We start from the raw sequence: 26,442 nt of genomic DNA on the forward strand, positions 1-26,442 counted from the left end.
TACACCGGACACGCTAACACGGCACGGACAGCCACCCACCTGGACACGCCGTGACACGGCCTGGCCATGTCAACACACACACCGGACATGCTAACCCAGCACGTACAGACCCACCCAGATCACTGCATACGCCGGACACGCTAACACATACCTTACCATGCAGGACACGCTTGCATTGACCAAACATGCCTCGACATGCCAAGACACAATACCTATGCCAGCCATGCCTATGCAGACACGCTAAGACACATGCCGGCTACAGTGACACATACATGGGCCATGTTGGTACATGCGAGGGCAGCCACACGGTAAGATTCTCTCAGGCACGAATCTGGATCCCAAACACGCCTAAACACGCTACTCCATGCACCGGCCCTGCTCCCCCCGGGGGGGGCATCCGCACGCCGGGGTCATGCCTCCAAAGACCTTCCCAGAGCCACAGAGCGGGCGGGGACAGACACACACGCCTGCACACGCTAACATCCCAAACACGCACACACGTGTCTCCCCCACCCCCAGCTCTGCAGACGCGGGGGGGCGCAGCCGCGGCTGCCAGCGCAGGGGCACATGGGGACAGGAGATAAATAGCCACCCGGGCTGGGCACCCGGCCAAGCGCTGGGCAGGAAGGAACCAGAACATGCCGGAGCCCCCCCCCCGCCCCTCCCCCTTATGCACCCCTCCCCCTCTGCACCCCCATGCCCTCCCCCCCACTCCACCCCTCCCCCACTTCCTTTGCACCTCTCCCCCCCCGCATCCCTCCCCCACCACGCTGACATCGAGACTCCCCCACCCCTGGCACCTGCCTGGCAGTTGCAGCAGTCACAGCTGCATCCTGTGTGACAGGCCCCCCCGCCCCGCCCCGCCCCCCGCCCGCAGGGACCCCTGGCCCAGAGCTGTCAGCGGGGGTGGCTCGGCGGGGGGCGGGGGGAGCAGGGTGGGCTGTGCTGAGGGCCGGGGATCTGGGCAGGGGGCGGGGGGGTTCGTTTGGAGGACTAAAGCCGCCCCCCCCGGGCACGGCGGGTGCAGGTGGCAGCCACGGGCTGGGCGGTTGGTTCCCCAGGTGACAAACCCCAAACAGGGGCCCTGGGGGGGGGCAGCTACCAGGGAACATGATCCTGGCAGCAGCTGGGCCCCAGGAACTGAACCTGCCTCTGGGGAGGGCACAGGGCTGCGGGGCGGGAGTGGGGGGCACCGGCAGGGCTGGGGGGGCAGGGCTGGGCTAGCAGGGGGCTGCGGGTCAGGAGTGGGGGGGCACCGGCAGGGCTGGGGGGGGCAGGGGCCTGTGGGTCGGGAGTGGGGGGCACCGGCAGGGCTGGGCTGGCAGGGGCTGCGGGTCGGGAGTGGGGGGCACGGGCAGGGCTGGCGGGGGCAGGGCTGGGCTGGCAGGGGCTGTGGGGCGGGAGTGAGGGGCACCGGCAGGGCTGGGGGGGCAGGGCTGGGATAGCAGGGGGCTGTGGGTCGGGAGTGGGGGGCACCGGCAGGGCTGGAGGGGACAGGGGCCTGTGGGTCAGGAGTGGGGGGCACCGGCAGGGCTGGGGGGGCAGGGCTGGGCTAGCAGGGGGCTGTGGGTCGGGAGTGGGGGGCACCGGCAGGGCTGGAGGGGACAGGGGCCTGTGGGTCAGGAGTGGGGGGCACCGGCAGGGCTGGGGGGGGCAGGAGCCTGTGGGTCGGGAGTGGGGGGCACTGGCAGGGCTGGTGGGGGACAGGGCTGGGCTAGCAGGGGCTGTGGGGCAGGAGTGGGGGGGCACCGGCACGGCTGGGGGGGCAGGGCTGGGCTAGCAGGGGCTGTGGGGCAGGAGTGGGGGGCACCGGCACGGCTGGGGGGGCAGGGCTGGGCTAGCAGGGGCTGCGGGTCGGGAGTGGGGGGCACCGGCAGGGCTGGGGGGGCAGGGCTGGGGTAGCAGGGGGCTGCGGGTCGGGAGTGAGGGGCACCGGCAGGGCTGGGGGGGCAGGGCTGGGGTAGCAGGGGGCTGCGGGTCGGGAGTGGGGGGCACCGGCAGGGCTGGGGGGGCAGGGCTGGGGTAGCAGGGGGCTGCGGGTCGGGAGTGAGGGGCACCCTGGTGTGGGTGAGCCCCCCCTCCCCCCTGGCCTGCACGTGCAGGGAAGGGGAGGGGCGGCTTTGGGGGGGGGCAGGGTCACTCTCAGGCCCTCCCAGCCCAGCTGCTGTTATTGCTCCCCCCTCATTGGCTGTCTGCGGCTGTGTGCGTTGCCATTGGCTGGCGAGGTGGGGGGAGGGACATCAGCCATTGCGGACGTGCCTGCAGCCAGGGGCTGATGGGTTTGGAAGCCCCCCCCCCCCACACACACACACACAGGGCAGGCAGCTGTGGGGGAAGGGTTAATAGAACCCAGGAGTCCTGGCTCCCAGCCCCACACTCTAACCACTAGCCCCCACTCCCCTCCCAGAGCCAGGGAGAGAACCCAGGAGTCCTGGCTCCCAGCCCCTCCCGCTGTAACCCACCCGCCCCCACTCCCCTCCTTTCTGCCAAAAGGGCGAATTCTCCTTCTCTTCCCCCTTTCCTTGGGCCTGGGCCCAGGGTTTGGGTGGGGCTGGAGTGATCCCAGCTGGGGATGGGGGTGGGGATTGTCCTTCTGAGTCTGGGGGGGAAGGGAGCTGCCTCCCCCCTCTCTCACACCCCCCCCCCCCCCCGCTGGGCTCACACACACACTGAGCTGTTTACAGAGACAGAATAACCAAGCCGGGTGCACACCCGGAGAACACACACACCCTGCTGCCCGGTGCACACCTGGAGAATAAACACCCTGCCATCCGGCGCACACCCGGAGAACAGGCAGACCCTGCCGCCGGGCACACACCCAGAGAACGCACACACCCTGCTGCCCGGTGCACACCCGGAGAACACATACACCCTGCTGCCCGGTGCACACCCGGAGAACACACACACCCTGCTGCCCAGTGCACACCCTGCCACTGGGCACACACCCGGAGAAGACACACCCTGCTGCCAGGTGTACACCGGAGAGAACACACACACACACCCTGCCACTGGGCACACACCATGAGAAGACACACACCCTGCTGCCAGGTGTACACCAGGAGAACACGCACACCCTGCCACTGGGCGCACACCTGGAAAACACTCACACACTGCTGCCGGGCACACACCTAGAAAACACACACACACACCCGGAGAACATGAACACCCTGCTGCTGGGTGCACACTGGATAAGACACACACCCTGCTGCCAGGCGTACACCAGGAGAACACACACACACACCCTGCCACTGGGCGCACACCCGGAGAAGACACACCCTGCTGCCGGGCACACACCTGGAGAACATGCACGCCCTGCCACCCAAGTCCCCTTTACACACGCACACATCTCTTGCTGCGTTCACACACACAGAATACACAACCTGCATACACACTCCTGCTCCACCCTTCCCATTCACCACAAACCCTGCTTCACACCCACCCACATTACACACAGAAGAGTCCCCCTTCTGCCCACACACCTATACACAATACACCCCTATCCGCTGCACATCCCCTACAACACCTTCCACCCTCCCCACCTGCCCCCCAAATCACCCGCGCCCCAGCCAGACATGGGCTACACGATACATAACCTGAGCTTGGACCTCTGTCAAATGCACACGTCACCTTCTGCACAACGTGAGATGCGGAGCTCACCACACACCTTAACGAATACCCCCCATGCACACTCGCTGCTGCCGCACTCAGCTCATGACACGACCCTTGCACACGCCCCCCCCAAAAGATACACACAACCTGACACAGCCGCACGACGCACACACCAGCCTCTGCACAAAGTGTTCATCACACAACTGTCCCGTTCTTTGCACCTCCATGTAACTCCCCTGCCTCGGTCAGCACAGCGCCCCCCACCCCGCTCCCTGCCCCACAGCGCCCCCTAGCGCCGCCCTGGGGCCAGCCCTGCCTGCCAAGGCAGAGTGCCCCCTGCTGAGCCCCCCACCCTGGTCCCTGCCCCACAGCACCCGTCCCCTCCCGTCCAACCATCGACCCACTCACCAATCCCCTTCCCCACCCGTCCAACCATCGCTCCCCCCACCCATCCTCCCTCCCCACCTCTCCAACCATCGATCATAGACTCATCGAAGATCAGGGTTGGAAGGGACCTCAGCAGGTATCTCGTCCAACCCCCTGCTCAAAGCAGGACCAACCCCAACTAAATCATCCCAGCCAGGGCTTTGTCAAGCCGGGCCTTGAAAACCTCTGATTCCACCACCTCCCGAGGGAACCCATTCCGGTGCTTCACCACCCTCCTCATGAAAATGTTTTTCCTAATGTCCAACCTAAACGTCCCCCACTGCAACGTGAGACCATTACTCCTCGTTCTGTCATCTGCTACCATTGAGAATAGTCTAGAGCCATCCTCTCTGGAACCCCCTTTCAGGTAGTTGAAAGCAGCTATCAAATCCCCCCTCATTCTTCTCTTCTGCAGGCTAAACAATCCCAGCTCCCTCAGCCTCTCCTCATAAGTCATGTGTTCCAGTCCCCTCATCATTTTTGTTGCCCTTCGCTGGACTCTCTCCAATTTATCCACATCCTTCTTGTAGTGTGGGGCCCAAAACTGGACTCAGTACTCCAGATGAGGCCTCACCAATGTCGAATAGAGGGGAATGATCACGTCCCTCGATCTGCTCGCTATGCCCCTACTTATACATCCCAAAATGCCATTGGCCTTCTTGGCAACAAGGGCACACTGCTGACTCATATCCAGCTTCTTGTCCACTGTCACCCCTAGGTCCTTTTCCGCAGACCTGCTGCCGAGCCATTCGGTCCCTAGTCTGTAGCGGTGCATTGGGTTCTTCCATCCTAAGTGCAGGACCCTGCACTTATCCTTATTGAACCTCATCAGATTTCTTTTGGCCCAATCCTCTAATTTGTCTAGGTCCCTCTGTATCCTATCCCTGCCCTCCAGCGTATCTACCACTCCTCCCAGTTTAGTGTCATCTGCAAACTTGCTGAGGGTGCAATCCACACCATCCTCCAGATCATTAACGAAGATATTGAACAAAACTGGCCCCAGGACCGACCCTTGGGGCACTCCACTTGATACCGGCTGCCAACTAGACATGGAGCCATTGATCACTACCCGTTGAGCCCGACAATCTAGCCAGCTTTCTACCCACCTTATAGTGCATTCATCCAGCCCAGACTTCTTTAACTTGCTGACAAGAATACTGTGGGAGACCGTGTCAAAAGCTTTGCTAAAGTCAAGGAACAACACGTCCACTGCTTTCCCTTCATCCACAGAGCCAGTTATCTCGTCCTAGAAGGCAATTAGATTAGTCAGGCATGACCTTCCCTTGGTGAATCCATGCTGGCTGTTCCTGATCACTTTCCTCTCCTCTAAGTGCTTCAGAATTGATTCCTTGAGGACCTGCTCCATGATTTTTCTGGGGACTGAGGTGAGGCTGACTGGCCTGTAGTTCCCAGGATCCTCCTTCTTCCCTTTTTTAAAGATGGGCACTACATTAGCCTTTCTCCAGTCGTCCGGGACTTCCCCCGTTTGCCACGAGTTTTCAAAGATAATGGCCAATGGCTCTGCAATCACATCCGCCAATTCCTTTAGCTCTCTCGGATGCAGCGCATCTGGCCCCATGGACTTGTGCTCGTCCAGCTTTTCTAAATAGTCCCGAACCACTTCTTTCTCCACAGAGGGCTGGTCACCTCCTCCCCATGCTGTGCTGCCCAGTGCAGCAGTCTGGGAGCTGAGCTTGTTCGTGAAGAGAGAGGCAAAAAAGCATTGAGTACATTAGCTTTTTCCACATCCTCTGTCACTAGGTTGCCTCCCTCATTCAGTAAGGGGCCCACACTTCCCTTGACTTTCTTCTTGTTGCCAACATACCTGAAGAAACCCTTCTTGTTACTCTTAACATCTCTTGCTAGCTGCAGCTCCAGGTGTGATTTGGCCTTCCTGATTTCACTCCTGCATCCCCGAGCAATATTTTTATACTCTTCCCTGGTCATTTGTCCAATCTTCCCCTTCTTGTAAGCTTCTTTTTTGTGTTCAAGATCAGCAAGGATTTCACTGTTAAGCCAAGCTGCTCGCCTGCCATATTTACTATTCTTTCTACACATCGGGATGGTTTGTCCCTGTAACCTCAATAAGGATTCTTTCAAATACAGCCAGCTCTCCTGGACTCCTTTTCCCCCTCATATTAGCCTCCCAGGGGATCCTACCCATCCGTTCCCTGAGGGAGTCACAGTCTGCTTTTCTGAAGTCCACGGTCCGTATTCATCCACCTATCCCCCTTCCCCACCCGTCCAACCATCCATCCACCCACCGAGCCCCTTCCCCACCCATCCAACCATCCATACACCCACCGATGCACCCGCCCATCCCCTTCCAACCACCGATCCACCCGCCCATCCCCTTCCAACCACCGATCCACCCGCCCATCCCCTTCCCCACCCGTCCAACCCTTGATCCACCCACCCAGCCCCTCCCCAACCGTCCAACCCTCGATCCACCCACCCATCCACTTCCGCACCTGTCCAACCATCGATCCCCCCACCCATCCCTTTCCCCACTCGTCCAACCCTTGATCCACCCACCCAGCCCCTCCCCAACCGTCCAACCCTCGATCCACCCACCCATCCAACCCTCGATCCACCCACCCATCCACTTCCGCACCTGTCCAACCATCGATCCCCCCACCCATCCCTTTCCCCACTCGTCCAACCCTTGATCCACCCACCCAGCCCCTCCCCAACCGTCCAACCCTCGATCCACCCACCCATCCAACCCTCGATCCACCCACCCATCCACTTCCGCACCTGTCCAACCATCGATCCCTCCACCCATCCCTTTCCCCACTCGTCCAACCATCGATCCCCCCACCCATCCACTTCCGCACCTGTCCAACCATCGATCCCCCCACCCATCCCTTTCCCCACTCGTCCAACCCTTGATCCACCCACCCAGCCCCTCCCCAACCATCCAACCCTCGATCCACCCACCCATCCAACCCTCGATCCACCCACCCATCCACTTCCGCACCTGTCCAACCATCGATCCCCCCACCCATCCCTTTCCCCACTCGTCCAACCATCGATCCCCCCACCCATCCACTTCCGCACCTGTCCAACCATCGATCCCCCCACCCATCCCTTTCCCCACTCGTCCAACCATCGATCCCCCCACCCATCCCCTTCCCCACCCGTCCAACCATCGATCCACCCACCCAGCCCCTTCCCCACCCGTCCAACCCTCGATCCACCCACCCAGCCCCTCCCCAACCATCCAACCATCGTTCCACTTGCCCATGCCCTTCCAACCATCGATCCACCCACCCAGCCCCTTCCCCACCCGTCCAACCCTCGATCCACCCACCCATCCACTTCCGCACCTGTCCAACCCTCGATCCACCCACCCATCCAACCCTCGATCCACCCACCCATCCACTTCCGCACCTGTCCAACCATCGATCCCCCCACCCATCCCCTTCCCCACCCGTCCAAGCATCGATCCCCACACCCAGCCCCTTCCCCACCCGTCCAACCATCCATCCACCCACCTATCCACCCGCCGATCCCCTTCCAACCACCGATCCACCCGCCCATCCCCTTCCCCAACCGTCCAACCCTCGATCCACCCACCCATCCAACCATCGATCCACCCACCCATCCACTTCCGCACCTGTCCAACCATCAATCCCCCCACCCATCCCTTTCCCCACTCGTCCAACCCTTGATCCACCCACCCAGCCCCTCCCCAACCGTCCAACCCTCGATCCACCCACCCATCCAACCCTCGATCCACCCACCCATCCACTTCCGCACCTGTCCAACCATCGATCCCCCCACCCATCCCTTTCCCCACTCGTCCAACCATCGATCCCCCCACCCATCCACTTCCGCACCTGTCCAACCATCGATCCCCCCACCCATCCCCTTCCCCACCCGTCCAACCATCGATCCACCCACCCATCCCCTTCCCCACCTGTCCAACCATCGATCCACCCACCCATCCCCTTCCCCACCCGTCCAACCATCGATCCCCCAACCCAGCCCCTTCCCCACCCGTCCAACCATCGATCCACCCACCCATCCACTTCCGCACCTCTCCAACCATCGATCCCCCCACCCAGCCCCTTCCCCACCCGTCCAACCCTCGATCCACCCACCCAGCCCCTCCCCAACCGTCCAACCATCGTTCCACTTGCCCATGCCCTTCCAACCATCGATCCACCCACCCAGCCCCTTCCCCACCCGTCCAACCCTCGATCCACCCACCCATCCACTTCCGCACCTGTCCAACCCTCGATCCACCCACCCATCCAACCCTCGATCCACCCACCCATCCACTTCCGCACCTGTCCAACCATCGATCCCCTCACCCATCCCCTTCCCCACCCGTCCAACCATCGATCCCCCCACCCATCCCAGCATCGATCCCCACACCCAGCCCCTTCCCCACCCGTCCAACCATCCATCCACCCACCTATCCACCCGCCCATACCCTTCCAACCACCGATCCACCCACCCAGCCCCTCCCCACCCGTCCAACCATCGTTCCACTTGCCCATCCCCTTCCAACCATCGATCCACCCACCCAGCCCAACCCTCAATCCACCCACCCGTCCAACCATCGATCCACCCACCCATCCACTTCCGCACCTGTCCAACCATCGATCCCCCCACCCATCCCCTTCCCCACCCGTCCAACCATCGATCCACCCACCCATCCCCTTCCCCACCCGTCCAACCATCGATCCACCCACCCATCCACTTCCGCACCCGTCCAACCCTCGATCCACCCACCCATCCCCTTCCCCACCCGTCCAACCCTCGATCCACCCACCCATCCCCTTCCCCACCCGTCCAACCATCGATCCACCCACCCATCCCCTTCCCCACCCGTCCAACCATCGATCCCCCAACCCAGACCCTTCCCCACCCGTCCAAGCTTCGATCCCCCAACCCAGCCCCTTCCCCACCCGTCCAAGCATCGATCCCCCCGCCCATCCCCCTTCCGCACCCGTCCAACTATCGATCCCCATTCTCCACCCGTCCAACCATCCACCCACCCACCCATCCGCGTCCCCACCCGTCCAACCATCGATCCCCTCACCCATCCTCCTTCCCCATGCGTCCAACCATCAATCCCCCCACTGATGCCCATCCAACCATCAATCTATACCCATGTCCATGCCCCCCATCCCTCCATCCATCCCCACATATCCACTCACATGCATCCGAACATCGTCCAGATTTCAGACATACCTGCCAACCGTAGTCATGGATCTGTGTTTATGCCACCATCCATCCTTCCCTTTCTCCAGTCGTCCATCCATCCCCCCAGGCCATGCCTCCCCCCATGCTACCCCACACCACCCCTCTAGCCACCTGTCCATTAGCCGGTGTACCGCTGTCTCTACAAATCCACGCACATGCCTACCACTCTGCTCACCCCTTCCTCCACCCTCACTCTGTGCCCCTCCATGCACCCCCCTTCATGCACCCCTCCCTCCACCCCCACACCTGTGTCCCTCTGTACACCCCCTCCCTCTACCCCACGCCTGCACCTCCATGCACCCGCCCCTCCACCCTCACTCTGTGCTCCTCTGTGCACCCCCCTTCATGCACCCCTCCCTCCACCCCCACACCTGTGTCCCTCTGTACACCCCCTCCCTCTACCCCACGCCTGCCCCTCCATGCACCCCCACTCTGTGCCCCTCAATGCACCCACCCCGCCCTCCACCCCCACGCCTGCCCCTCCATGCACCCCCACTCTGTGCCCCTCAATGCACCCACCCCGCCCTCCACCCCCACGGCTGCCCCTCCATGCACCCCCCTCCACCCTCACTCTGTGCCCCTCTGTGGACCCCCCCTCATGCACCCCCGCAGTTGGGTCTCCGCGCGTGGGGCGCTCCCGGCTGGTCCCGGCGGGCGGGGGGGGCGGGTGCCGGGAAGATGGAAGTGAGGCTGGCTGGGCCGGAAAGGGGGGGGCGGGGAGGGGGAGGGGCAGGGCTGTCTCGGCCGGGGGGTGGGGGCTGGGCTCCCAACACAACCCGCCTCGGCTCTTTGTTTGAGTGGCGAGAGGCTGGGGGGGAACGCGGCGGAGGCGAGGCAGGAGCGGCGCTCGCTGGCCGGGGAGTGGGGCCGGGCCGTGGGGCAGGGCCGGGCCGGGCCGGATTCCCCTCCCCCCCAGCCGGGACCCCCGGGAGCCGCAGGTAGGGGGGGGGGGCTTTGTTCGGGGCCGGGATCGGGGCCGCCGCTTTGTTGGGGCAGCCGGCGGGCGGAGGCCTGGCCCGGCTTGGCTTGGCTCGGCTCGGCCCGGCCCGGCCCGCGGGACCTTTAAAGGGACGGTCGGGCCGGGCGGCGGAGCCGGAGCCGGGTGGAAATCGGGAGTCACTCCGCCGGAGTCACCGGGCCCGTTCCCCCCACTCCCCGGTGTAAACCGGCAGTCACTCCGCCGGAGTCACCGGGCCCGTTCCCCCCACTCCCCGGTGTAAACCGGGAGTCACTCCGCCGGAGTCACCGGGCCCGTTCCCCCCACCCCCGGTGTAAACCGGGAGTCACTCCGCCGGAGTCACCTGGTTCGTTCCCCGCTGGTGTAAATCGGGAGTCACCGGTCCCGTTTCTTTCCGTTCCCGGTATAAATCTGGAGTCACGCCACTGGAATCAGTGGTAGAATCCCTTCTGTTCCTGGTGTAAATTGGGAGTCACTCCATTGGAGATGGGCCAAATCCCCCGGTGTAAATCAGGAATCACTCGGCTGAGGTCATGGGGGTCTGCTCCTGGTAAATCAGGAGTCACTCTGCCAGAGTCACTGGGCTCTGATCCCAGTGTAAATCAGGAGTCACTCTGCCAGAGTCACTGGGCACTGTCCCGGTGTAAATCAGGAGTCACTCCGCTGGAGTCACTGGGCTCTGATCCCGGCGTAAATCAGGAGTCACTCTGCTGGAGTCACTGGGCTCTGCTCCAGGTGTAAATCAGGAGTCACTCTGCCGGAGTCATGGGGCTCTGATCCCGGCGTAAATCAGGAGTCACTCCGCTGAAGTCATGGGGCTCTGATCCCGGTGTAAATCAGGAGTCACTCTGCCAGAGTCACTGGGCTCTGCTTCCGGTGTAAATCAGGAGTCACTCCACTGAAGTCACGGGGCTGATTCAGACTTTGGCCCCAGTGCACATCAGGAGTACCCCCAGGGATCCCTGAGCCCGGTGTGATCCAAATCCAATCCAGCAGATAGTTTTGTCAAGGTGTGTGGGGGGGTCCGCAGTGTGTGGGAGTCGCTGTGGGGGCGTAATTCGCGGGGGGGGGTCACAGTGTGTGGGTCTAGAAGGGGCCGGTCTCTGTGCATTGGGAGGGGGGCTGATTTATCGCCACTGTTTGGGGGCACACAAAAGGACTTGGCGGGGGGACGTGTGGGGGGGCTGCCAGGAGTGGCTGGCTAGGAGTTGGGGGGCCCCCACCCAGCAGGCAGCTGCCCCATAACGCGCCAGATGGGGGTCTGCACTCAGCCCCACTGAAAGCCCTAAATACAGAGGGACTGTGTGTGTGGGGGGGGGGGGGTTTGCTTTGAGGAGGAGCTGTGAAGGGGGGTCACTGGGACCCCCCAGTGGCTGGCAGGGGCGGAGTGGGTGGGGTGGGAACAGGTGCTGGCCCTTTAACAGCCCAGGTGGGTTGCCTGGTGCGGAGTAGGGCAGGCGGGCCCTGCTGGGTTCTGCGGTTCTGGGTCCACCTCGGGCGTGGGAGGGTGCAGACGGGGTGCCCTGCCCTCCCCCCCCAGTGGGACGCCCCAGAGGTCCCAGCATCATGGGGAGGCCCCGGGGCAAGGGGCTGTCCCCTCCAGGGGGCGCCAGCTCCCATCCGGCCCCAGGGACGCAAGCTAGACGAGTGGGGCTGTGTCGGGAGGTCCATTGGCCGGGGGCCCAAGGAATTGACCACCCCAAGATTAACCCCCCCCCCCACACACACACACACACACCCCGGAGCTGGAGGATTCCTGCTTAGGATTCCCTGGGCTTTCCCTGTAGGAAACTGGGGGCATGGGCGGGGAGGAGCCACTGTGGTGCACACCCCCTGGGATCTCTCCCCGGCTCTGGGAAGGGGGTGGGGGCTGGTGGGCTAGAGCAGGGCGGGCTGGCAGCCAGGACTCCTGGGTTCTCTCCCCGGCACTAGGGGCCCGTGTCGGGGCTGGTGGGTTAAAGGTGTGTGGGGGGGGGGGGATTAGATTTCCTGGACTGGAGCAGGCAGCTGTTGCCCTCAGTCCCTAAGCTGCTGGGCCTGGAACAGAACTGGCTGCAAGCCCCTCACCCTGGCCTCGGGCCCCCCAGGGTTAGCGCAGCCTGGGGCCAGCCTGGTCTCTGGCAACCTCACCTGGCACCGTCCAAACGCCCGCACCCAGGTACCCCTGTGTGAGTGGGGACAGCTGGGAATGGAGTGCCCCCAAGCCCTGGGCCCCCCAGCTCTGCCGGTGCCCCTCACTCCCGCCCCGCAGCCCCTGCTAGCCCAGCCCTGGGCCCCATGCAACCCAGCAGATGGCCCCAGGTGTGAACTTTCTCTTTCCTGGGCCGGTCTGTGTGGGGTGTAGAAGGTGGACCAGGGTGTGGGGCTGGGGTGGGAGCAGTTCCCCTACGCATTAACCCCCCCTCACCTCAGCCCAGCTACTTGGGAGTGGGGTTATGCTGCCCTGGGCGCGAGGGGTGGGGTGGGGGGAGGACATGGTCTGGCCCCTCTGAGCCCCCCACCCCCCATCCTGGGGGGCTGGTTAAACACTAGCTGACTTCCTTCCTGCCCACCAGATTGTTGAGGGATTGGGGGGGGGGCGGCACAGACCAATCAGGTGTCTCGTCTCCCCCCCCCTCCGGAAACAGCAGGCAGACCCTGCCCAAGGGCCCCTGGAGAGAACACGCCTAAGTCTGTTCCCTCGCGCCCCCCACCCCTACCCAGGCAGAGCTGGGGCCCAGGGCTGGGGGGGCTGCAGGTCGGGAGTGAGGGGCACCGGCAGAGCTGGGGGGGGCAGGGAGAAGCCTGGGGAGGGGGGAGATACTAACAACCCCCCATGGCAGCAAACCCGGCAGCCCCAGGGCCTGACGCCCACAGATTTCCCCATCTCCGTACGCAAGGGCCCCCTGGACCCCAGCTGAGGCCTGGGGCGCTTCTCTCATGGCGTGGGGGAGGGCACCAAACTGGCGCCCCCTAGTGGGGACGGGCCCCCCGGCTCCCTGCCCTGCCCCCGCCCGGAGCTGGCTGGGCCTGTCTCTCCGGCTCACCCCACTCAGCCTCCCTGGGCAAAGGGCAGGGGCCGCCCCTCCCCCACGACCTTTGCACCCCCACCTGGGGGTGGGGCTGGCCCCGCCCGGGCGGGGGATGGGGCCTCCCCGTGGGAATCAGAGGCCAGGCCTGGCATGGGGCCGGGGAAATCTCCCCACAGCCACATGGGGTGGGGCTAGGAAATACCCCCGCCCATCCTGTCCGGACCCAGGGTTTTCCCAGAGATCCCCAGGGTTTGGCAGCCTGCCAGCTCCCAGCTTGTTCCAGCCCTTTAACTGCCCCCCCCAGCTCTTTACAGGCGTGTTCCCCTCCCCCGGCCTGCCGGTGCCCCCCACTCCCGACCCGCAGCCTCTGCCCCCCCAGCCCTGCCGGTGCCCCTCACTCCCGACCCGCAGCCTCTGCCCCCCCAGCACTGCCGGTGCCCCCCACTCCCGACCCGCAGCCTCAGCCCCCCCAGCCCTGCCGGTGCCCCTCACTCCCGACCCGCAGCCTCAGCCCCCCCAGCCCTGCCGGTGCCCCTCACTCCCGACCCGCAGCCTCCGTCCCCCCAGCCCTGCTGGTGCCCCCCACTCCCGACCCGCAGCCTGTCCCCCCAGCCCTGCCGGTGCCCCCCACTCCCGACCCGCAGCCTCCGTCCCCCCAGCCCTGCCGGTGCCCCCCACTCCCGACCCGCAGCCTCCGTCCCCCCAGCCCTGCCGGTGCCCCCCACTCCCGACCCGCAGCCTGTCCCCCCAGCCCTGCCGGTGCCCCCCACTCCCGACCCGCAGCCTCCGTCCCCCCAGCCCTGCCGGTGCCCCCCACTCCCGACCCGCAGCCTCTGCCCCCCAGCCCTGCCGGTGCCCCCCACTCCCGACCCGCAGCCTCTGCCCCCCCAGCACTGCCGGTGCCCCCCACTCCCGACCCGCAGCCTCAGCCCCCCCAGCCCTGCCGGTGCCCCTCACTCCCGACCCGCAGCCTCCGCCCCCCCCAGCCCTGCCGGTGCCCCTCACTCCCGACCCGCAGCCTCTGCCCCCCCAGCCCTGCCGGTGCCCCTCACTCCCGACCCGCAGCCTCTGCCCCCCCAGCCCTGCCGGTGCCCCTCACTCCCGACCCGCAGCCTCCGTCCCCCCAGCCCTGCCGGTGCCCCCCACTCCCGACCCGCAGCCTGTCCCCCCAGCCCTGCCGGTGCCCCCCACTCCCGACCCGCAGCCCGTGCCCCCCCAGCCCTGCCGGTGCCCCCCACTCCCGACCCGCAGCCTCTGCCCCCCCAGCCCTGCCGGTGCCCCCCCACTCCCGACCCGCAGCCTCTGCCCCCCCAGCCCTGCCGGTGCCCCCCACTCCCGACCCGCAGCCTGTCCTCCCAGCCCTGCCGGTGCCCCTCGCTCCCGACCCGCAGCCTCTGCCCCCCCAGCCCTGCCGGTGCCCCCCACTCCCGACCCGCAGCCTCCGCCCCCCCAGCCCTGCCGGTGCCCCCCACTCCCGACCCGCAGCCTCTGCCCCCCCAGCCCTGCCGGTGCCCCCCACTCCCGACCCGCAGCCTCTGCCCCCCCAGCCCTGCCGGTGCCCCCCACTCCCGACCCGCAGCCTGTCCTCCCAGCCCTGCCGGTGCCCCCCACTCCCGACCCGCAGCCTGTCCTCCCAGCCCTGCCGGTGCCCCTCACTCCCGACCCGCAGCCTCCGCCCCCCCAGCCCTGCCGGTGCCCCCCACTCCCGACCCGCAGCCTCCGCCCCCCCAGCCCTGCCGGTGCCCCCCACTCCCGACCCGCAGCCTCCGCCCCCCCAGCCCTGCCGGTGCCCCCCACTCCCGACCCGCAGCCTCCGCCCCCCCAGCCCTGCCGGTGCCCCCCACTCCCGACCCGCAGCCTCCGCCCCCCCAGCCCTGCCGGTGCCCCCCACTCCCGACCCGCAGCCTCCGCCCCCCCAGCCCTGCCGGTGCCCCCCACTCCCGACCCGCAGCCTCTGCCCCCCCAGCCCTGCCGGTGCCCCCCACTCCCGACCCGCAGCCTCTGCCCCCCCAGCCCTGCCGGTGCCCCCCACTCCCGACCCGCAGCCTCTGCCCCCCCAGCCCTGCCGGTGCCCCCCACTCCCGACCCGCAGCCTCTGCCCCCCAGCCCTGCCGGTGCCCCCCACTCCCGACCCGCAGCCTGTCCTCCCAGCCCTGCCGGTGCCCCCCACTCCCGACCCGCAGCCTGTCCTCCCAGCCCTGCCGGTGCCCCTCACTCCCGACCCGCAGCCTCCGCCCCCCCAGCCCTGCCGGTGCCCCCCACTCCCGACCCGCAGCCTGTCCTCCCAGCCCTGCCGGTGCCCCCCACTCCCGACCCGCAGCCTGTCCTCCCAGCCCTGCCGGTGCCCCTCACTCCCGACCCGCAGCCTCCGCCCCCCCAGCCCTGCCGGTGCCCCCCACTCCCGACCCGCAGCCTCCGCCCCCCAGCCCTGCCAGTGCCCCCCACTCCCGACCCGCAGCCTCTGCCCCCCCAGCCCTGCCGGTGCCCCCCACTCCCGACCCGCAGCCTCCGCCCCCCCAGCCCTGCCGGTGCCCCCCACTCCCGACCCGCAGCCTCTGTCCCCCCAGCCCTGCCGGTGCCCCCCACTCCCGACCCGCAGCCTGTCCCCCCAGCCCTGCCGGTGCCCCTCACTCCCGACCCGCAGCCTCTGCCCCCCCAGCCCTGCCGGTGCCCCCCACTCCCGACCCACAGCCTCCGCCCCCCCAGCCCTGCCGGTGCCCCTCACTCCCGACCCGCAGCCTCCGCCCCCCCAGCCCTGCCGGTGCCCCCCACTCCCGACCCGCAGCCTCCGCCCCCCCAGCCCTGCCGGTGCCCCTCACTCCCGACCCGCAGCCTCTGCCCCCCAGCCCTGCCGGTGCCCCCCACTCCCGACCCGCAGCCTCCGCCCCCCCAGCCCTGCCGGTGCCCCCCACTCCCGACCCGCAGCCTGTCCTCCCAGCCCTGCCGGTGCCCCCCACTCCCGACCCGCAGCCTGTCCTCCCAGCCCTGCCGGTGCCCCTCACTCCCGACCCGCAGCCTCCGCCCCCCCAGCCCTGCCGGTGCCCCCCACTCCCGACCCGCAGCCTCCGCCCCCCAGCCCTGCCAGTGCCCCCCACTCCCGACCCGCAGCCTCTGCCCCCCCAGCCCTGCCGGTGCCCCCCACTCCCGACCCGCAGCCTCCGCCCCCCCAGCCCTGCCGGTGCCCCCCACTCCCGACCCGCAGCCTCTGTCCCCCCAGCCCTGCCGGTGCCCCCCACTCCCGACCCGCAGCCTGTCCCCCCAGCCCTGCCGGTGCCCCTCACTCCCGACCCGCAGCCTCTGCCCCCCCAGCCCTGCCGGTGCCCCCCACTCCCGACCCACAGCCTCCGCCCCCCCAGCCCTGCCGGTGCCCCTCACTCCCGACCCGCAGCCTCCGCCCCCCCAGCCCTGCCGGTGCCCCCCACTCCCGACCCGCAGCCTCCGCCCCCCCAGCCCTGCCGGTGCCCCTCACTCCCGACCCGCAGCCTCCGTCCCCCCAGCCCTGCCGGTGCCCCCCACTCCCGACCCGCAGCCTCCGTCCCCCCAGCCCTGCCGGTGCCCCTCACTCCCGACCCGCAGCCTCCGTCCCCCCAGCCCTGCCGGTGCCCCCCACTCCCGACCCGCAGCCTCTGCCCCCCCAGCCCTGCCGGTGCCCCCCACTCCCGACCCGCAGCCTCTGCCCCCCCAGCCCTGCCGGTGCCCCTCACTCCCGACCCGCAGCCTGTCCCCCCAGCCCTGCCGGTGCCCCCCACTCCCGACCCGCAGCCCTGCGTGTGCTCCGCTCCCTCGGCCCGCGTCAGGCCTGGGCTCCGGGGTGGATTCAGGCTCACTCAGAAATAGTTCTGGGGTCCCAGGGCTCCGGGCCCAGCTGCCCCCCCACCCCCCAGAGCTGTTACATCATCACCTGCCCCAGGTTACTGGGTCTTGCATCATCAGACAGCGCAGCAGCTGGTGGGGAGGTGGAGCCTCGGGCTAAAACTGCAGGTACTGGGAGGGGAGTGGGGGCCGGTGGTTAGAGCAGGGGGGGCTGGGAGCCAGGACTCCTGGGTTCTCTCCCCTGCTCTGGGAGGGGAGTGGGGGCTGGTGGTTAGAGCAGGGCGGGCTGGGAGCCAGGACTCCTGGGTTCTCTCCCCTGCTCTGGGAGCGGAGTGGAGGCTGGTGGGTTAGAGCAGGGGGGCTGGGAGCCAGGACTCCTGGGTTCTCTCCCCAGCTCTGGGAGGGGAGTGGGGGCTGGTGGGTTTCAGCAGGGGGGGCTGGGAGCCAGGACTCCTGGGTTCTCTCCCCGGCTCTGGGAGGGGAAGGGGGGCTGGTGGGTCAGAGCAGGGGGGCTGGGAGCCAGGACTCCTGGGTTCTCTCCCCTGCTCTGGGAGGGGAGTGGGGGCCGGTGGTTAGAGCAGGGGGGGCTGGGAGCCAGGACTCCTGGGTTCTCTCCCCTGCTCTGGGAGGGGAGTGGGGGCTGGTGGTTAGAGCAGGGGGGCTGGGAGCCAGGACTCCTGGGTTCTCTCCCCTGCTCTGGGAGGGGAGTGGGGGCCGGTGGTTAGAGCAGGGGGGCTGGGAGCCAGGACTCCTGGGTTCTCTCCCCGGCTCAGGGCGGGGAGTGGGGGCTGGTGGTTAGAGCAGGGGGGGCTGGGAGCCAGGACTCCTGGGTTCTCTCCCCTGCTCTGGGAGGGGAGTGGGGGCTGGTGGTTAGAGCAGGGGGGCTGGGAGCCAGGACTCCTGGGTTCTCTCCCCTGCTCTGGGAGGGGAGTGGGGGCCGGTGGTTAGAGCAGGGGGGCTGGGAGCCAGGACTCCTGGGTTCTCTCCCCGGCTCAGGGCGGGGAGTGGGGGCTGGTGGTTAGAGCAGGGGGGGCTGGGAGCCAGGACTCCTGGGTTCTCTCCCCTGCTCTGGGAGGGGAGTGGGGGCTGGTGGTTAGAGCAGGGCGGGCTGGGAGCCAGGACTCCTGGGTTCTCTCCCCGGCTCAGGGAGGGGAGTGGGAGTTGGTGGGTTAGAGCAGGGGGCGGCTGGGAGCCAGGACTCCTGGGTTCTCTCCCCAGCTGTGGGAGGGGAGTGGGGGCCGGTGGTTAGAGCAGGGGGGGCTGGGAGCCAGGACTCCTGGGTTCTCTCCCCTGCTCTGGGAGGGGAGTGGGGGCTGGTGGTTAGAGCAGGGGGGGCTGGGAGCCAGGACTCCTGGGTTCTCTCCCCGGCTCTGGGAGGGGAGTGGGGGCTGGTGGTTAGAGCAGGGGGGGTTGGGAGCCAGGACTCCTGGGTTTTCTCCCCAGCTGTGGGAGGGGAGTGGGGGCCGGTGGTTAGAGCAGGGCGGCCTGGGAGCCAGGACTCCTGGGTTCTCTCCCTGGCTCTGGGAGGGGAGTGGGGGCTGGTGGTTAGAGCAGGGGGGGCTGGGAGCCAGGACTCCTGGGTTCTCTCCCCTGCTCTGGGAGGGGAGTGGGGGCTGGTGGTTAGAGCAGGGGGGGCTGGGAGCCAGGACTCCTGGGTTCTCTCCCCGGCTCTGGGAGGGGAGTGGGGGCTGGTGGTTAGAGCTGGGGGGACTGGGAGCCAGGACTCCTGGGTTCTCTCCCCGGCTCAGGGCGGGGAGTGGGAGTTGGTGGGTTAGAGCTGGGCGGGCTGGGAGCCAGGACTCCTGGGTTCTCTCCCCGGCTCAGGGCGGGGAGTGGGAGTTGGTGGGTTAGAGCTGGGCGGGCTGGGAGCCAGGACTCCTGGGTTCTCTCCCCGGCTCAGGGCGGGGAGTGGGAGTTGGTGGGTTAGAGCTGGGCGGGCTGGGAGCCAGGACTCCTGGGTTCTCTCCCCGGCTCAGGGCGGGGAGTGGGAGTTGGTGGGTTAGAGCAGGGGGCGGCTGGGAGCCAGGACTCAGCTCTGGGAGGCGAGTGGGGTCTAGTTGGACTCTGGGCCCTTGGGCACTTTGTCAGCCCCGCGCGCCCCCCCCCCGCCCCCCAGGGCCATGGCTGTTCAGGGTGCTGACCCCCAGTGCAGGAGATACATGGGGTGGGGGGACTGGCACCTGCCCCCTCTCTTCTGCCAGCTGCAGCGGTGGGAGCTCCCCCCCCCCCGGCCCTTGGCTCTGAAGGGCCCCTTGTCCCAGCTGGAGGGGCGCGGCTCCCCTCCCCCTCCGCATTGTCCGTGCACACTGGTTCATTATCCCCTGGGGTGGCCGGGGGGGGGTGTTGGGACTCCCCCCACCCCCCCGTACACACACCACACACAGGGGCTCTGTGCTGGCAGCTGGCAAGGGCCGGGACGCCCACCCCGAGCGGGGCAGGGGATGAATGCTGGCACTCGGGGGGGAGGGGATGCGGCACTCGGGGGGGGGGGTCCCGCGGCGGGGTGTATGCTGGCAGTTAAGCCCCAAGGCGCGGGGGGCGTCTCTCTCGTCTGCGGCCCACCCGGCCCAGCCCCTATCTGGCTCCTGCCCGCTGGGTGTGCCGCCCGACGCAGGACCCCGCCCCGGCTAGCTGCCCCCAGAAACTGGACCTCTGGGGCACGGGCGGGGGGTCCGTGGGGGGGCTGATCTCTGCCGGATCCGGTAGTGAGCCGAGGTACCAGCCGCGGGCAGCAAAACACAACATGGGGCTGCGGGTTGGGAATGAGGGGCACCGGCCAGGATGTGGGGGGCGGGGCTGGTTTTCCAGGGACCCCTCGCCCGGCGCTGAGATGCGGCCACCTCTGGGGAAGAGCGCTGTGGGCCGGTGTGAACGGGGATCCCTGGCACTCCACCCTGTGCCAGTCTGACAGGACGCGGAGGGGATCCCGGCTCTGTCCCGGACTCCTGGGTTCCCACCATGCCCCTGCGGATGGGGGTTGCCCCGGGGTGGGGGAGGGGTAACTCGCAGGCTTTCGCCACGGCCCCCTCTCTAACCGTCTGTCTCGCCCCCCTGCAGGACCAGTGCGCCCCCCCCGCAGTATGGCTGGGGCCTAGCCCCCCCCCTCCCCAGCCCCACCTACTGGTCTGAGCCGAATGCACCCGGAGCGGGGCCCAGCCAATGAGAGAGTGGAGACGAGGCTCCTCCCACTGCGGTGAGTGATTGACGCCCCATATTGCCTGGCTTCCCCATAGACCTTCCCCCGCCACCCTTGGGATGGGATGTTGCTGGGGGGGCACTCAATGGGGGGTGCTGTGCTGCCGGGGGGTGGGCTCTGGGGAGGTGCTGTGCTGCGGGGGGGACTCTGGGGGGGACCCTGTGCTGTAGGGGGGGCTCAGGGGTGGCGCTGTCCCATGTGGGGGACCTGGGCTGGGGGCTCCGTGCTGTTGGGGGGCATCACGTTTTGTCTCTTGTCCATTTCAGTCATTACAAGGCCCAGGTCGCGTGGCCATGGGTCGGAGCCTGCCCCGGGGCACCCTCCTGACCCCCAGCTGGGCTGCCCCAGCCTGGCCCCCCAGCCTCTCCCCCCGCCCTGTGCCCTCCCTTCCTGTCCCGTGCCCGGTCCTGCCCGCTCTGCACAAGCTCCTCCCTGTTGCGTCAGCCCGTCCTGCCTTGGGCAACCCCCGGGCGTAGCCGTGGGGCGGGGGGCCGCTTCCACCCCAAACCCTCCTGTCGTCGCAAGCTCGGCCCCTGTGGGGGAGAGACGCAAAGGTAGGAGCGTGGGGACCACCCCACAGGAAAGCCCCAGCCCCCCACTCGTCCCCCAGCTGCTAGTGTGCGGCTGTTCACTACCCCCACGTCACGCCCCAGAGGTCGCCGCATCTCGGCGCCGGGCGAGGGGTCCCTGGGTCCCCGCCGCCCCGCCCCAGAGGTGGCCGCATCTGGGCACCGGGCGAGGGGTCCCTGGGTCGCCTGCCGCCCCGCCCCAGAGGTGACCGCATCTCGGCGCCGGGCGAGGGGTCCCTGGGTCACCCGCCGTCACGCCCCAGAGGTGACCGCATCTCGGCGCCAGGCAAGGGGTCCCTGGGTCGCCTGCCGCCCCGCCCCAGAGGTGACCGCATCTTGGCGCCGGGCGAGGGGTCCCTGGGTCACCCGCCGTCACGCCCCAGAGGTGGCTGCATCTCGGCGCCGGGCGAGGGGTCCCTGGGTCACCCGCCGTCACGCCCCAGAGGTGACCGCATCTCGGCGCCAGGCGAGGGGTCCCTGGGTCGCCTGCCGCCCCGCCCCAGAGGTGACCGCATCTTGGCGCCGGGCGAGGGGTCCCTGGGTCACCCGCCGTCACGCCCCAGAGGTGGCCGCATCTCGGCGCCGGGCGAGGGGTCCCTGGGTCGCCCACCGTCCCGCCCCAGAGTTGGTTGCATCTCGGCGCCGGGCGAGGTGTCCCTGGGTCGCCCGCCGCCCCGCCCCAGAGGTGGCCGCATCTGGGCGCCGGGCAAGGGGTCCCTGGGTCACCCGCCGCCCCGCCCCAGAGGTGGCCACATCTCGGCGCCGGGCGAGGGGTCCCTGGGTCACCCGCCGCCCCACCCCAGAGTTGGGTGCAGCTCGGCACCGGGCGAGGGGTCCCTGGGTAGCTGGCCGCCCTGCCCCAGAGTTGGGTGCATCTTGGCGCCGGGCGAGGGGTCCTTGGGTCACCCGCCGCCCCGCCCCAGAGGTGGCCGCATCTGGGCGCCGGGCAAGGGGTCCCTGGGTCACCCGCCGCCCCGCCCCAGAGGTGGCCGCATCTCAGCGCCGGGCGAGGGGTCCCTGGGTCACCCGCCACCCCGCCCCAGAGTTGGGTGCATCTCGGCGCCGGGCGAGGGGTCCCTGGGTCCCCGCTGCCCCGCCCCAGAGGTGGCCGCATCTGGGCGCCGGGCGAGGGGTCGCTGGGGCGCCCGCCGCCCCGCCCCAGAGGTGGCCGCATCTCAGCACCGGGCGAGGGGTCCCTGGGTCGCCCGCCGCCCCGCCCCAGAGGTGGCCGCATCTGGGGCGCCAGACGAGGGGTCCCTGGTTGCTCGCCGCCCCGCCCCAGAGGTGGCTGCATTTCGGCGCCGGGCGTGGGGTCCCTGGGTCGCCTGCCGCCCCCGCCCCAGAGGTGGCCGCATCTCGGCGCCGGGCGAGGAGTCCCTGGGTCACCCGCCGCCCCGCCCCAGAGTTGGGTGCAGCTCGGCACCGGGCGAGGGGTCCCTGGGTAGCTGGCCGCCCTGCCCCAGAGTTGGGTGCATCTTGGCGCCGGGTGAGGGGTCCCTGGGGCGCCCGCCGCCCCGCCCCAGAGTTGGGTGCAGCTCAGCACCGGGTGAGGGGTCCCTGGGTAGCCGGCCGCCCTGCCCCAGAGTTGGTTGCATCTCGGCGCCGGGCGAGGGGTCCCTGGGTCACCCGCCACCCCGCCCCAGAGTTGGGTGCATCTCGGCGCCGGGCGAGGGGTCCCTGGGTCCCCGCTGCCCCCGCCCCAGAGGTGGCCGCATCTCGGCGCCGGGCGAGGGGTCGCTGGGGGCGCCCGCCGCCCCCGCCCCAGAGGTGGCCGCATCTCAGCGCCGGGCGAGGGGTCCCTGGGTCGCCCGCCGCCCCGCCCCAGAGGTGGCCGCATCTGGGCGCCAGACGAGGGGTCCCTGGGTTGCTCGCCGCCCCGCCCCAGAGGTGGCTGCATTTCGGCGCCGGGCGTGGGTCCCTGGGTCGCCTGCCGCCCCGCCCCAGAGGTGGCCGCATCTCGGCGCCGGGCGAGGGGTCCCTGGGTCACCCGCCGCCCCGCCCCAGAGTTGGGTGCAGCTCGGCACCGGGCGAGGGGTCCCTGGGTAGCTGGCCGCCCTGCCCCAGAGTTGGGTGCATCTTGGCGCCGGGTGAGGGGTCCCTGGGGCGCCCGCCGCCCCGCCCCAGAGTTGGGTGCAGCTCAGCACCGGGTGAGGGGTCCCTGGGTAGCCGGCCGCCCCTGCCCCAGAGTTGGTTGCATCTTCGGCGCCGGGCGAGGGGTCCCTGGGTCCCCGCCGCCCTGCCCCAGAGGTGGCTGCATCTCGCGCCGGGCGAGGGGTCCCTGGGTCGCCCGCCGCCACGCCCCAGAGGTGGCCGCATCTCGGTGCCGGGCGAGGGGTCCCTGGGTCGCTCGCCGCCCCGCCCCAGAGGTGGCTGCATCTCGGCGCCGGGCGAGGGGTCCTTGGGTAAGCCGGCCGCCCCGCCCCAGAGTTGGGTGCAGCTCAGCACCGGGCGAGGGGTCCCTGGGTAGCCGGCCGCCCTGTCCCAGAGTTGGTTGCATCTCGGCGCCGGGGGAGGGGTCCCTGGTCACCAGCCGCCCCGCCCCAGAGGTGGCCGCATCTCGGTGCTGGGCGAGGGGTCCCTGGGTCGCCCGCCGCCCCGCCCCAGAGGTGGCCGCATCTCGGCACCGGGCGAGGGGTCCCTGGGTAGCCGGCCGCCCCGCCCCAGAGGTGGCCGCATCTCGGCGCCGGGCGAGGGGTCCCTGGGGCGCCTGCCGCCCCCGCCCCAGAGGTGGCCGCATCTTGGCGCCGGGCGAGGGGTCCCTGGGTTGCCCTCCCCGCCGGGCCCTGCCTCCAGCACCTCAGCTGCCCCATGGCAGGACACGCCCCACGTCCCCCCGCGCCGCCTGCCACCACCTCTCCCTGCATGGTGGCCGCTGACAGGCAGCATGGCCCACGCCCGGAGGTGCCCTCCCAGCACGGGCAGACTCGCACGGACAGGCTCGTGCAAGCGCCGGGACGGACGCTCAGGCCCCCGCGCGCTCAGGGGTGGAGGTTTGGGCACATGCCCAGGGGCAGCCGTGGTGCCCACGCCACCGGCTCGCCGCCAAGATCACCCGTGTTACTGGGACCCCGCCCGGCCCCGTGCCCCCTGCTGCCCCTTTGCCTGGGCGCCCGCACCCGTGAACTGTCTCTGTCTCTCGCACGCCCCCGTCTCTCTTGCACACGGGTGGGTACTTGTGGGCACGGCTCGGGACACACGCTCGTAACCCTCCCGCCCGTGCGCACGTCTCTCGTGTGTGGTCGCACACCGGGCACCGATGTGACACACAATCCCTGGCACTCTCACTTTCCCTGTCCCCCACCCCCAGCAGCCGCCCCCCCCAGCAGCCGCCTGGCGTGGGGCCTGGCAGCTGGAAAGGCGTGGGGCCACGGGGGGGCGGGAGGTTCCTCTGCGTAATCGTTAACGGGGAGAACAAATGAATCACGCTCCCACGCCCACCCCCTCCGCCCCCAAAGACCGCAGGCCCCCCCCCGCCCCGGCCACCATGACCTTAAAAGGCTCCACGCCGGAGTTAACCCCACGCTCCATCCAGCCACGCGCTCGGCCGGTGCCCCTCACTCCCGACCCACAGCCCCCGCCCCGCAGCTCGGCCGGTGCCCCTCACTTCCGACCTGCAGCCCCCCCGCAGCTCAGCCGGTGTCCCTCACTCCCGACCCGCAGGCCCCCCCGCCCCCCGCAGCTCAGCCAGTGCCCCTCACTCCCGACCCACAGCCCCTGCCCCCCAGCCCTGCCGGTGCCACTCACTCCCGACCCGCCGCCTCCCACCCACCCCCGTACTCATCAGTCCAGAACCACAATCGAGCAATATTAACCCATCATTTGCCAGCATTTGAGTGAGTAGCTCAGTGCAGTTGTTTAGTGTCCCATGGGGCGCTAGGGGGCACTGTGGGGCAGGGAGCAGGGCAGGGGGCTCAGGGGGGCGCTCTTCCCCGGCAGGACAGGCTGTCCCCAGGGCGGCACTGGGGGGCAGGGAGTGGGGCAGGGGGCTCAGCAGGGGGCGCTCTCCCCTGGTAGGCAATGGGTTAAAGGGATGGTGGAGGTGCTGATTTCCCACACTGCCCTGTGGGGCTGAGGGAGGGGCTATGGGGCTTTAACTCAGCCGCTCCCCCCCCAGTACCCCACAAAACCAGCCCTGCCCCAAGCAGAGCCTGGACTGTGAAAAGGCCAGAATTGGGGGGGAGAGGCAGGGGGGTTACGCCCTGACTTCCCTGTGATGCTTGATGGGATGTGGGCGGTGCCCAGATACCGTGGTGATGGTCCCGGGGTGAAACCCTCACACCGCCGTTCAGTGATTCCCATTTGTGTGTGGTGGTGTTTGTGTTAGTGTGTTGCCCCTGTGTGTGCTTGTGCATGCAGTTGTGTGTCCTGTGTATGATATTCTCTCTGGGGTCGTGTCTCGTGTGTGGGGCTGTGACTCAGTGTGAGTGTGTGTGTGTTCGTGTTTCCTGTGTGAGTGATTGTGCAGGTGTGGGATTGTGTTTTTTGCATATGTTGTTTGTGACATTAGGTGTGTCATTGTGTCTCACTGTGTGTGGGTCTCCGTAGTGTGTGCGTTGGTGATAATGTGTGTGTGCTATGGCTCTGTGTGTGTGCATCTCCTGGCATGTGTGTCTGTGAAATTGTGGGTGTGTGGTTGTGTCTCCTGTGTGAGTGATTTTGTGTGTGGTTATGTCTATTGTGGCTGTGCTATTGTGCGTGGGGCTGTGACTCAGTGTGTGTGTGTTTGTGCATGTGTGGGATTGTGTCTCTTGTGTGAGTTGTCTGTGATATTGGACGTGTGATTGTGTCCGTCTGTGTGTGGGTCTCCCTAGTGTGTGTGTGTGTGTGTAATGTCTTCCCGGTGTGTATGTGATATTGTGTGTATGTGTGGTTGTGGCTCTGTGTCTGTGCGGCTCTCCCAGTGTGTGTGCCCGCCTCTTTCTCTAGGGCAAGAAGCAGGGAAGCGAGGGTGGGGGGCGGGATTCCCAGGGGGCGGGCTGGATTGGGTGGGAGCTGTGTGGGGCAGGGCCCCAGGATTCCCAGGGGGCAGCCTGGATCAGGTGGGAGCCATGTGGGGCAGGGCCGGGTGCGGGGGGCAGGCTAGGGCGGCTGGGAGCCTTGTGGGGCAAGGCCGGGAGGAAGAGGGGGGCGGGGAAGGGGGGATGATGTCACCCCGGCTCTTTAAACGGGACGGGGCGGGGGCAGCTGAGTCACGGTGTGTCCGTGGGGCTGGGCCCCCCCACAGCGGCGGGCGGGGGGGGCCCCGGGCTGGGGGGGGGTGGGAGGAGGAGCCGGGCGGGCGCCGGAGCCAGTCGGGAGCCGGCAGCCGGGGAGTGCGGCACACGGAGCGTCTGCCTGTCCGTCCATCCGCAGCGACCCCCCCCCCAGGAGGGGCCTGGGACCCACACGCGCCCCCTGTCCCCCCCCCCACAGCTGGCTGGAAGGGGGCACCGGGCGCCTGCCCCACGGAGGCCAGGAGGTAAGGCCGGGCCGGGAACCCTCCCCACGCGTCGCCACGGGCGTGTGCGACTGTGTCTCCCTCGTGGGAGCACCGGGTGTGAGTCGAGTGCAGGTGACGGGACCCCCCCAGGCCTCCTGGGTCTGTGACTTTGCGGGGTGTGATTGTGTGGAGGGACTGAGGGAGTGTGTGTGTGTGTCTCAAAG

The 26,442-nt window shown here is 68.5% G+C and overlaps 1 long non-coding RNA gene across 4 annotated transcripts in view; it reads left to right on the forward strand.

Annotated features, from left to right (window-relative positions):
- The first annotated feature begins 285 nt into the window (after positions 1 to 285).
- The window catches only part of LOC140904294 (uncharacterized), a 30,986-nt gene continuing 4,829 nt past the window's right edge, over positions 286 to 26,442 (forward strand). Inside the window, exons 1-2 of one of the 4 annotated variants that reach the window (XR_012156489.1) lie at positions 286 to 308; positions 20,092 to 20,227. This is a non-coding gene — a long non-coding RNA (uncharacterized lncRNA). Of the gene's footprint in view, positions 309 to 9,993; positions 10,191 to 12,236; positions 12,369 to 19,727; positions 19,750 to 20,091; positions 20,228 to 26,442 lie in introns of those variants that run through there. The other 3 variants (XR_012156488.1, XR_012156490.1, XR_012156491.1) reach the window with 3 other exon arrangements.

The sequence above is a fragment of the Lepidochelys kempii genome, chromosome 28 (genome assembly GCF_965140265.1).
Source record: "Lepidochelys kempii isolate rLepKem1 chromosome 28, rLepKem1.hap2, whole genome shotgun sequence".
In the NCBI taxonomy this organism is placed as follows: domain Eukaryota; kingdom Metazoa; phylum Chordata; order Testudines; family Cheloniidae; genus Lepidochelys; species Lepidochelys kempii.